The sequence below is a fragment of the Pinus tabuliformis genome, chromosome 3_2 (genome assembly GCF_031772625.1).
Source record: "Pinus tabuliformis cultivar Carrire ecotype Pingquan chromosome 3_2, CPIR1, whole genome shotgun sequence".
Lineage (NCBI taxonomy): Eukaryota > Viridiplantae > Streptophyta > Pinopsida > Pinales > Pinaceae > Pinus > Pinus tabuliformis.
The window spans coordinates 188,528,152-188,538,645 of record NC_142302.1 but is presented as its reverse complement, the minus strand read 5'-3'; positions in this window follow the sequence as shown (position 1 = coordinate 188,538,645).

The window sequence follows — 10,494 nt, the reverse complement described above, 5'->3', positions numbered from 1 at the left end:
TTGGACGATTCAAGAACTGGAATTTTTGAAGATTTTTACAAAAATGAGATGACGACTTATCTTCAAAACAGAGTTTTGAAGAGAAGTCCTAATTTATCTGTATAATGATGAAAATTATTGAAGTAACCACCTATCAAGGACATCCCTCTGGCCTACTGGTCTTCTTAGACTTTGCAAAGCAAGACTGACTCAACCCAAGACCTAATGACCAAGAACCATTGTTATGACCCAGAAATTTGAAACAGGACTGTACATGACCTTTGAAGACTTGTTTTTATGAATAGACCTAAACGAGCAGTGCCAAGCACGAGGGGAATGAGTAACACAAACCATTCCGTCAGAGTTATGGCATGCCTAACGAAATGCAACTAATCGAAACTGATGGGACACCTAAACATGAAATGCAAAAAAGAGCTTTGATCTTTGATGGAGGGATAACTAGACCGACTCTAACAGACTAAAAAACAAGCAACCCAAAAGGAATAAATATATACCAAATGAGAAGAGAAACTTAAACATGAAGAGTAAGTAGCATAAATAAAATAGGAGGCTACCATAGCAACTCGAGAGTTGGTGATCAAAAAGAAAAAAGAGGAGGAAATGGAATGGGAAAGAAAGTGTTGTGGCCAGCAACACCCCCCCCCCTTTTTCATTTAAGTGTTGTCCAAAATACTAAATGAATGGGGACCCTTAGTTAAAATTTAGGAAAAGCAAGAGTTTCCTTTCTTCAAAATAAGGTTACCATCGTAAGCTTAGGAAGATCTGTTGAATACTTTAAAACCTAAGTTTCGAGCCGCATCATAAAATGATAGAAAAGCACCTCCATTTGGATATAATCCTAGTATGTGCAAGATTCTCATACTAAGCAATATATCACATCGCAATAAAGTAATGCTAATAAGAAAAAACTTCAAGATTTTCCGATTTGAGATAACACCGATCGCAAGATCGCATATCGCAGGGAATGAGCTAACAAAATTTGGCAAGCATAAAACTTCTGCGATCTGCGATGTTGCGATATCGCGATAAAATGATGGTTGTGATATTAAGACAAATCAACTCTACGGTGTTATATTTGTGAGTCGGTGCGAGAGCGTGATAGTGCAATAATGCGATGTCGCGATCTGTGATGATTGCGAACCAAATCGCAAAATCACTCCATCACGAACCTTTCGGGCACGCTATTCAAGAAAAGCCACTTACCATAATCTGACTCAAGATCATGCGCTTTTAATGATAATAAAGGAATTAGTTGTCATCTATTAATAAAATGTAGACGCGTGCTTTTGCAAAGAATTACTTCATGTAAGGTGGCATATTTGATATATCTGTTGCATTTAAGACTCTCCCATCACCTTTCTTGATCAGTCATTTCCATTTCACTTGTGAGCTGCAGGAATGGAGAACAAAGGACGATACAAAGCCATACGCTGGAAGAAATGGGAAAGAAAAATAAAGCTCAGGGCTCTGAGGTGAAGGAAATGGCACCTTTATATACAGACACAACTTGTAACAGAGACGCCGAGATATCGACATGGGAAGGCATGTACAGACTACTTGAAGAACAAAACCCCAAAATAATGAAGGTTACCACTGTCTCAGACTCACAGGGCTCTTCCGAAGTATCCTTAGAAGAACTAGCATGCTCATTCCTTCATCGGATAGCAGCAAGGCCCAAAATCCTCCCATATACGGATATGATCAAGTGGATACTTGACAATGCAGAAACGAACAACAAATAGTTTAAGATTCAAGGACATGGGCTCATCGGGTCATTCGCTGCACAAGATTTAAAGCTAATGTATCATCTTCCTGAACCGCAGGCGACTTACAATGCACAATTCATTAAAAAATTTGTGGTGGAGAACCCAAACCTATCAGAGACCACAAAAGATTGGTCTAGAAAAGATGAACCGCTCAAGAAAGACAAAAACGGTATGTACAACATTGGTTCCCTCACATCTCCGTATTGTTTTGCTGTGGCCATGCTTTGTAGATTATTTGGGATGACAGATAACAATAAGTTTTCGTCTGAATGGTTACCATTAATAGATGCTGCCACAAATGTCGTTATTATAGATTGGGCCAAGATATTTTCTGATAACCTATTCACGGCTATTATCAATTACCGGTCTAAAAGATCCATGTCTCAAAGGATCTATCCTCCTTTTTACGTATCCGCATATGTTATGGATTCTATTTGTTATGTGTCTAAATTTCCCGTTATGGGTTGGAAATGGACAACTCAGGACCCATTACCCATCCATGTTTATCATAAGATATTATGGGATTCTCAGTTCATTCCACATTTCTACCAGATTTGTCACAGGCTTATCTTACCCTTGTATAGAATGATGTATGATAAAGACCCCTCGAGGTGCTCACCTGAGGAATAGATAGATATCATACCCATCGCAAGATGGTTCGGAGAAGAATGGTTCACCTATATTAGAGTATTTGGAAGCACCGTCCCCCCTCATGTCCTACCTTTGTATATCCCTGACAAACTTCTGGCTCGAGAAATTGCATATCAAACCTGTTCAGAAGGCGGTCTAACTAAAGACCTAAAAGACAAAAAGAAGGCCATATGGCCACAGTTTCCTGTGGCTTGTGGGGCCTTTTCATTGTTTGATGTAGGTCACGCGTTCACCGAAGTACAGAATATGACGTGTCTACAATTATTTAAATTCCCGGCAAGACCATTTGACCCAAATGAGGTTGCCCAGGATTTCACAACGACAATCAAGATAAAAGTGTTCGTTGGAAAAAATGATTTATTTGATGATATATTTCAGAGTAAAATCTCACTTCAGGAAATTTTACGAGAAGCCCAATCACAATTGTCTCCAGATGACCTCCAAAGATTCATGGTATACAAGGAAAGAAGACTAGCTAGTGTTCCTCTAGAAAAGCTGCGACTATCTGCCAGAGAACCGACTCCAAGCGTTAGACTCAGTGGGAATTCAAGCACTTCCGGATCTAAATCTAAGACTGTACAAGAGATGCCTAAACATTCTAAAAGATCCGAAAACAACCAAGATAGGAGCAAAGAGTCAGCTAAAGACACTGCTCAGTCAATGGAACTCCCACAACAGTAGGTTATCACCTCCCCACAAAGAGATGTCCCCCCTCTCATCATTGAAGCACCACCCGTCACAAAAGAATTAGATAAGGAATGGGAAACCTTCAATGAACTGATCAATCTTGAAGGACAAGCCCCAAAAACACCTGTGAGCAATACACAGGTAGCACAAGAAGTGGGCTCAACCATAGTCAGCAATGTCACAGAAACGGAGCATATTCCTATCGCTCCATCTTCTGAGCTTCTACTGAATGTAGAAGAAATTCCCCCTCTGGACATATTTTATAGTCCCCAACATAAAGTAGTTGTAAGAAGACAGAGAAAAAAGAGGAAGTTAGAAAATACACTTTCTCAGGATGCTGAGCAATTAGACGTCCTATGGAAAGATCCTGCCAGTAATCCAACTGAAAATCTCACCAAACCGTCTCAGATCGCAGGGGCGTATGCCTCTGTGACTATTGACAAAGCGTCAGAAGTACAAAAATTATTGAAAGAGCAAGAAAATCAGATACAGGTACTGCAACTACAATTGCAACAAGCCAATACTAATAATGAGGCACACAAACAGCTTGAAAAGTTGCCGGAAGACTTCCAGCAAATGCAAATAGGTTATCAAAGAAGTTTGGACGAAAAGGGAAAATAGTTGCAGGACGTACAAGAGATGCACAAAGACGAACCTAAACTTACAGAGTTTATTTCAGAATCTATTGCCTTGAATGAACAACTACTGCAGCAACAGGAAGTGTTGGGACAAAAGATATCACAGTGGAATTATTATTGCGAAATTAGTGATACGATCACCAATCAAGTGGTCAACTTGCGAAGTGACTATGATCAGATTGACAAACGAGTGACGGAGTACTTGGCTTGGCAAGATGAAGACGAGGGAAAAAGAGCAGGCGCACCCAGGATAAATGAGAATCATAAAGAGTTGCTCTTCAACAAGTGGGACGATCAAATTAGGGAGGCAGAACAAGCAGCAGAAATAGTGGCCACGATAGCAAGCATTCTTATCGACTGTGTAAATGAGAATTTGCACAGAGCAAATTTAATCACAGAGACCACCCCGGGGTATTTACCAGATAAACTACGACTAGAAGTAGAATGGAAGTAGAAGGCGCAAGAAAAGGGAGAAGCGATCCAAGCACTAAACAGGTTAAATTGGGAATGTTACTGGGCATACTTGGTGAAGCCGCATAGTCAGTGGATGACTGTGAAATGTATCATAAATGCAGCCAAAAAAGTGGTGCCAGCTCTCATAGATACCGTTTTCTCAACCCAGCTCAAAGTAGAAGTCAGGTAGCCGGCTCTCCTTAAACCAATGCTGAATGCATGCAGCTTTAAAGACCAGATACAGAAGTAGCTTAATTTGGAATGTTGTTTTTACTTAAAAATTAGATTAGAAAAAGGATGGTCATTTGAAAACCGCATCCTAAATTTTGTAAATAAACTATTATTAGAATTAGGAAGTAGTATTTAAACCCTTCTCATGCATTTAGAGAAACTTGTCCTCAGAACATGCACTTTTGCACCCTCAGAGGAGGTTTTGGTGAATGAATGGATCAAGGTTTATTGATGTTTGCATTTGATATCTGCTACTGATGTTGCACTTCTGTACTCTTGGTAGATATTAGAACAAGGAGAGATAAATCATTGTTGCTTGAAGCTTATGAGTAGGACCAGTCATAAATGGTACTTTTATCTCTTGACCATTTCTGCTTATATTATTAAAGTGATATACAGTTTTTAGTTGTTTATATGTTATTGCATGAACGTTTGAGTTACCATTTGGCACTTTTGTACTATGGAGCCATTTATTTATGTTTGATATATGAATAACTTATCATGCGATATGTTGTTCACAACTGTTTTGCCTAACTTTTTATGCAAAGTGGTTTATCTTAATTGATTTCCATTCTTATGATAGCTGAATGATCTTTATTACCAGTTATTATTTGAAATCTCTTTAGACCGCATAATAGAAGAAATACATCCCGGGTTAGCATAGATTAGATGTGCTGTTTTCATTAGATTACAATAGCATAGAATTAGATTAAAGTAGCTTAGATTAGAACTCTTAGATCAGCATCATCCAACTTTGCACACACACATACCCTTAGATTGGGAAACTGGTCCCATTATCCACAGTCGGACCCGCTATACCAAACGGATAAGGAGCTGCCAACCAAGGTCCGGACCGGGCGGGTATCCCCCTTGTTGTCGACCCGATTTTCGGGGCTTCAACATATTTGGCGCTAGATGGAGGACCTGAGCATAGTGTCTGTTCGAATGGTTTGAAATCGTAACATTTGAATTAGGATGGCTGCTCACAAACTTCCCATTTGGAGTTGTATCCATGTTCGTGCCTCTTCCAACACTCCACCTGAAGTGGTAAGACTCTTGTCTCAGGTAAAATTCAATGGTAAGAATAATTCTTCTGCTTTTAATCATGCCCTTCAATTTATTCAAAATGTTTCAAGTTCGAACGTTCAAAGAATTGATGAAGGCATTTTATGCAGAATTTTTACTCTCACATTCACGGCGGAAGCTAGAAAATGGTGTAGAACCCTCCCAGTTGCCTCAATTCACAGCTGGGACCAATTTGTCAAGGCTTTCATTTGTAAATTTGATTGCTATGATTATGATCAGGTATATGATGAAATTGAGTATCTACGAAAAGAAGATGAATCTGTTAGGGATTTTAATATGCAATTTCATCTTGATTGTCTAAAATATGATCTTGAAAATGAACTCATGAATGAAGAATCTTCAGATTATGCTGAGCATTCCCTGCCTCCTATGCCCGATCCATCAGAAATTAGTCCAAGTCTTGTTTTATTTTCATCTAATAGGAATGAAAATTCCAATTTGAATGTGCGAATAACTCATGATGAAGAAACTTCCCAAAGCTTAGGAAACATCCCTGCTCTAATGCAAGAAGACAAAAGCAAGAATGTTGAAAGAAATCCTGCCTTGGAACCGGAAAGCAACTTGGAGACAAGGTTAAATAATATCATCGCAAGTCAACAAATGCAGATGCCAAGGTTAGAACATCAAATTAATTCTCTTTCGGAAAATACAAACACGCAAAGGTATGATCTAAAGCCCGATGTCTACAATGAATGTGATGAACAAGAATTTTTTCACGATGATATTTTCAAATGCATTGTTTCAGAATCACATTTTTCTCTTTATCCTGATGTATTTAGTGATGATATTTTTTCCCCCTCAGTATTAATGATTTCTCAAAAAGTACAGAGTATTATTTAAATGAATCACCATTAGGTTTTCAAGATAAAGAGGCAGCTATAGAACATCCTTTGGTCATTTACAAACAAGAACGACTTGACCTTCCTTTTCTGAAAATATTTGATGAAAAAGAAAAATCTAAAGAAACCTGTAAAATCATTTATGATAGCTACTTTGATGATGATTACGTTGATTTATCTCAAGTAACTCAATAGAGCTCAGATAATGAGAGATATTCTAATTCAAGAATCATGTCAGTCGATCCTCATTCCAGAGTGACGGATCATTTGCATGATTTTACTATCCAAAACAATATCCCGATCTATGATTCGTATCAGGAGCAAACCCCCATGCCTGTTCCCAATCATAACTTGTTTTCTGATTCACAAGACGTAATTCGAAATTACTCGGATCCCATAATTCTAGCTAGTTCTTGTGAAAAAGAAGATATTTCAAGTCAATCCCAGTTGTGCTGTAACATTAGTTGTATAGATAATCATTACATTCTTTTTCACTTGCACTCATTTTGTATAAAATCGGATTGTATTTTAAATTTTCAGACTTTTGATAGATTACTATGGTATATTGAGCACCTTATCAAAGAACATTCGAGAGATGTATTACCATTTTGGAAAACTAAATTGTGTCAAGGAAATACAGAACTTTTTCAATTCCAAGATCAATCAATATCAACCTTTCAGAAGAAACTTCTATGTCATCCAAAACATCATCAACGAAAGAAAGTATTTTTGGAAACTTGCTAGCAATTCACGTTAATTAATAAATCTCTTTCGAGAAATTTCCATCTATTCTTCATTGATTTATTTAGTGATTTATATGTGGAAACTTTCCTTTTACGAGAAATTGCTAAAAGCTTGACTTTAACGCATAGTAGATTACAGGTCATAAAAACTAAAAAATCATATTCGCAACCTGGCTTGTCATCTTTCCTATTACATGATCACCAATCCATAACAGAAATTCATCCTGATTTTTATGATCCAATAGGTATCCAATTGGAAAGAAGATTTCATAAGAAAGAAATTTCAGGCGGAATTCCGACTGAAGTTACACTTTCTAATCCTACATTCAATGTTCACAGTCCAAGAAAAGTTTTATTCTTAACACTGATGTTTAAAAGGTACATACGTGTAGGAATAAAAATGAAAAGATGGTTTCACTGGAAATATCATTTTACCTAGTCAATTTTTCTGTGTATAGTTAGAATAGAAGTAGGGGTAGTTTAGCTAGGTTATTAGGTGGATAATTTAATTTTTAAATATTGGTAGGCAAAATAAGAGAAGAAATTATCCCTATCATGTACATAATCCAAGGGAATAGTTACCTCTCATTTCTTTAAATATATTTCTCCCTAATAAAATTTGTTGTGGTTAACATCATTTGACATTTACTAAAGACACCATTTCTCTATCAGATTTTGAACTTCTGCTTGTATAAATAACAAATCTTTTGGAAACTTGATCTTTATTATTAATAGTTACAGTTAAAAACTTTAACCCAGATATGATACTAGTTTCAACTTCAAGAAATTTGACAAAAGCAATCTTAGTGAAGAAATTGTTTTATATCAGTACAATGAAAGGTATCAATAACGAAATGAGGATTCCCTGTAGAATAGCCATTTCCAAAAACTCTATTATCGTCGTCCAGAGATTTCTTAAGGAAAAAATGACTTCCTCCCTGCTAAAGAAAATCGCAGCATTTAGAGAAACGACCCAAAGATACACTATATCTTGAAGAATAAGAGGTCTCATCACGAGCCGGCTTATCATGATCATAGATATTATAACTTGTTGTCTTTGCCATTACTGTCCACCAAAACAGTGCAACGACTTAAGATTGTTGAGATCAAAAGACAAGGGGTCTCATCACGAGCCAGCTTGTTCAGCAAAAGTGTAAATCAAGTGAATGACTGTGTCATAATTTGGCTATCAAACCAAGACATTGTTCTTTAACAATAAAAAAGGAAAAAGTGTCAATATGGGTTTTTCTTTGAAAGTTGTAGATCACCTTAAATAGGATAAAGGATCATTACTGGGTAATAGGTAACCCTGTCGAGGCTATGAACGCCTGCTGGCAGCAGAGGCTCTACCTACGACGAATGAGCATATTTTAAAAACTGGTACACAGGGAAGACCTTATTTTATCTTTACAAGACCAAGTAATGGCTAATGTAAATGCAAAGACAAGCTGAGGAAGCAAATAATTAAAATAGAAAGAGGTGGAACAAAATATCATTGACAGCTTGGAGTATAATGCGCTTTATCTTTTTATAATAAAGTTTAATTTTCTAAAAAAAAGTTTTGTTTTAGAAATTTGAAAAGTTCAATAAAAAATCAGAGATAACTGGTTCTCCCAAGTGAATCGCCAATTGTTGTGGCCAGCAACAACCCCCCCCCCCCCCTTTTTCATTTAAGTGTTGTCCAAAATACTAAATGAATGGGGACCCTTAGTTAAAATTTAGGAAAAGCAAGAGTTTCCTTTCTTCAAAATAAGGTTACCATCGTAAGCTTAGGAAGATCTTTTGAATACTTTAAAACCTAAGTTTATGATAAGGAAAAAATCTTTAAAAAGCCGCATCATAAAATGATAGAAAAGCACCTCCATTTGGATATAATCCCGGTATGTGCAAGATTCTCGTACTAAGCAATATATCGCATCGCAATAAAGTAATGCTAATAAGAAAAAACTTCAAGATTTTCCGATTTGCGATAACACTGATCGCAAGATCGCATATCAGAGGGAATGAGCTAACAAAATTTGGCAAGCATAAAACTTCTGCGATCTGCGATGTTGTGATATCGCGATAAAACGATGGTTGAGATATTAAGCCAAATCAACTCTGCGATGTTATATTTATGAGTCGGTGTGAGAGCGCGATAGTGCAATAATGCGATGTCGCGATCTGCGACGATTGCAAACCAAATCGCAAAATAACTCCATCACGAATCTTTCAGGCACGCTATTCAAGAAAAGCCACTTACCATAATCTGACTCAAGATCATGCGCTTTTAATGATAATAAAGGAATTAGTTGTCATCTATTAATAAAATGTAGACGCGTGCTTTTGCAAAGAATTACTTCACGTAAGGTGGCATATTTGATATATCTGCTGCATTTAAGACTATCCCATCACCTTTCTTGATCAGTCATTTCCATTTCACTTGTTAGCTGCAGGAACGGAGAACGAAGGACGATACAAAGCCATACGCAGGAAGAAATGGGAAAGAAAAATAAAGCTCAGGGCTCTGAGGTGAAGGAAATGGCACCTTTATATACAGACACAGCTTGTAACAGAGACACAGGGATATCGACGTGGGAAGGCATGTACAGACTGCTTGAAGAAGAAAACCCCAGAATAATGAATGTTACCACTGTCTCAGACTCACAGGGCTCTTCCAAAGCATCCTTAGAAGAACTAGCGTGCTCATTCCTTCATCGGATAGCAGCAAGGTCCAAAATCCTCCCATATACGGATATGATCAAGTGGATACTTAACAATGTAGAAATGAACAACAGACAGTTCAAGATTCAAGGACATGGGCTCATCAGGTCATTCACTGCACAAGATTTAAAGCTCATGTATCATCTTCCTGAACTGCAGGCGACTTACAATGCACAATTCATTAAAAAATTTGTGGCGGAGAACCCAAACCTATCAGAGACCACCAAAGATTGGTCCAGAAAAGATGAACCGCTCAAGAAAGACAAAAACAGTATGTACAGCACTGGGTCCCTCACCTCTTCGTATTGTTTTGCTGTGGCCATGCTTTGTAGATTATTTGGGATGCCAGATATCAATAAGCTTTCGTCTGAATGGTTACCATTAATAGATGCTGCCACAAATTCCGTTATTATAGATTGGGCCAAGATCTTTTCTGATAACCTATTCACGACTATTGTCAATTACCGGTCTAAAAGATCCATGTCTCAAAGGATCTATCCTCCTTTTTACCTATTCGCATATGTTATGGATTCTATTTGTTATGTGTCTAAATTTCCCGTTATGGGTTGGAAATGGACAACTCAGGACCCATTACCCATCCATGTTTATCATAAGATATTATGGGATTCTCAGTTCATTCCACATTTCTACCAGATTTGTCACGGGCTTATCTTACCCTTGTATAGAATGATGTATG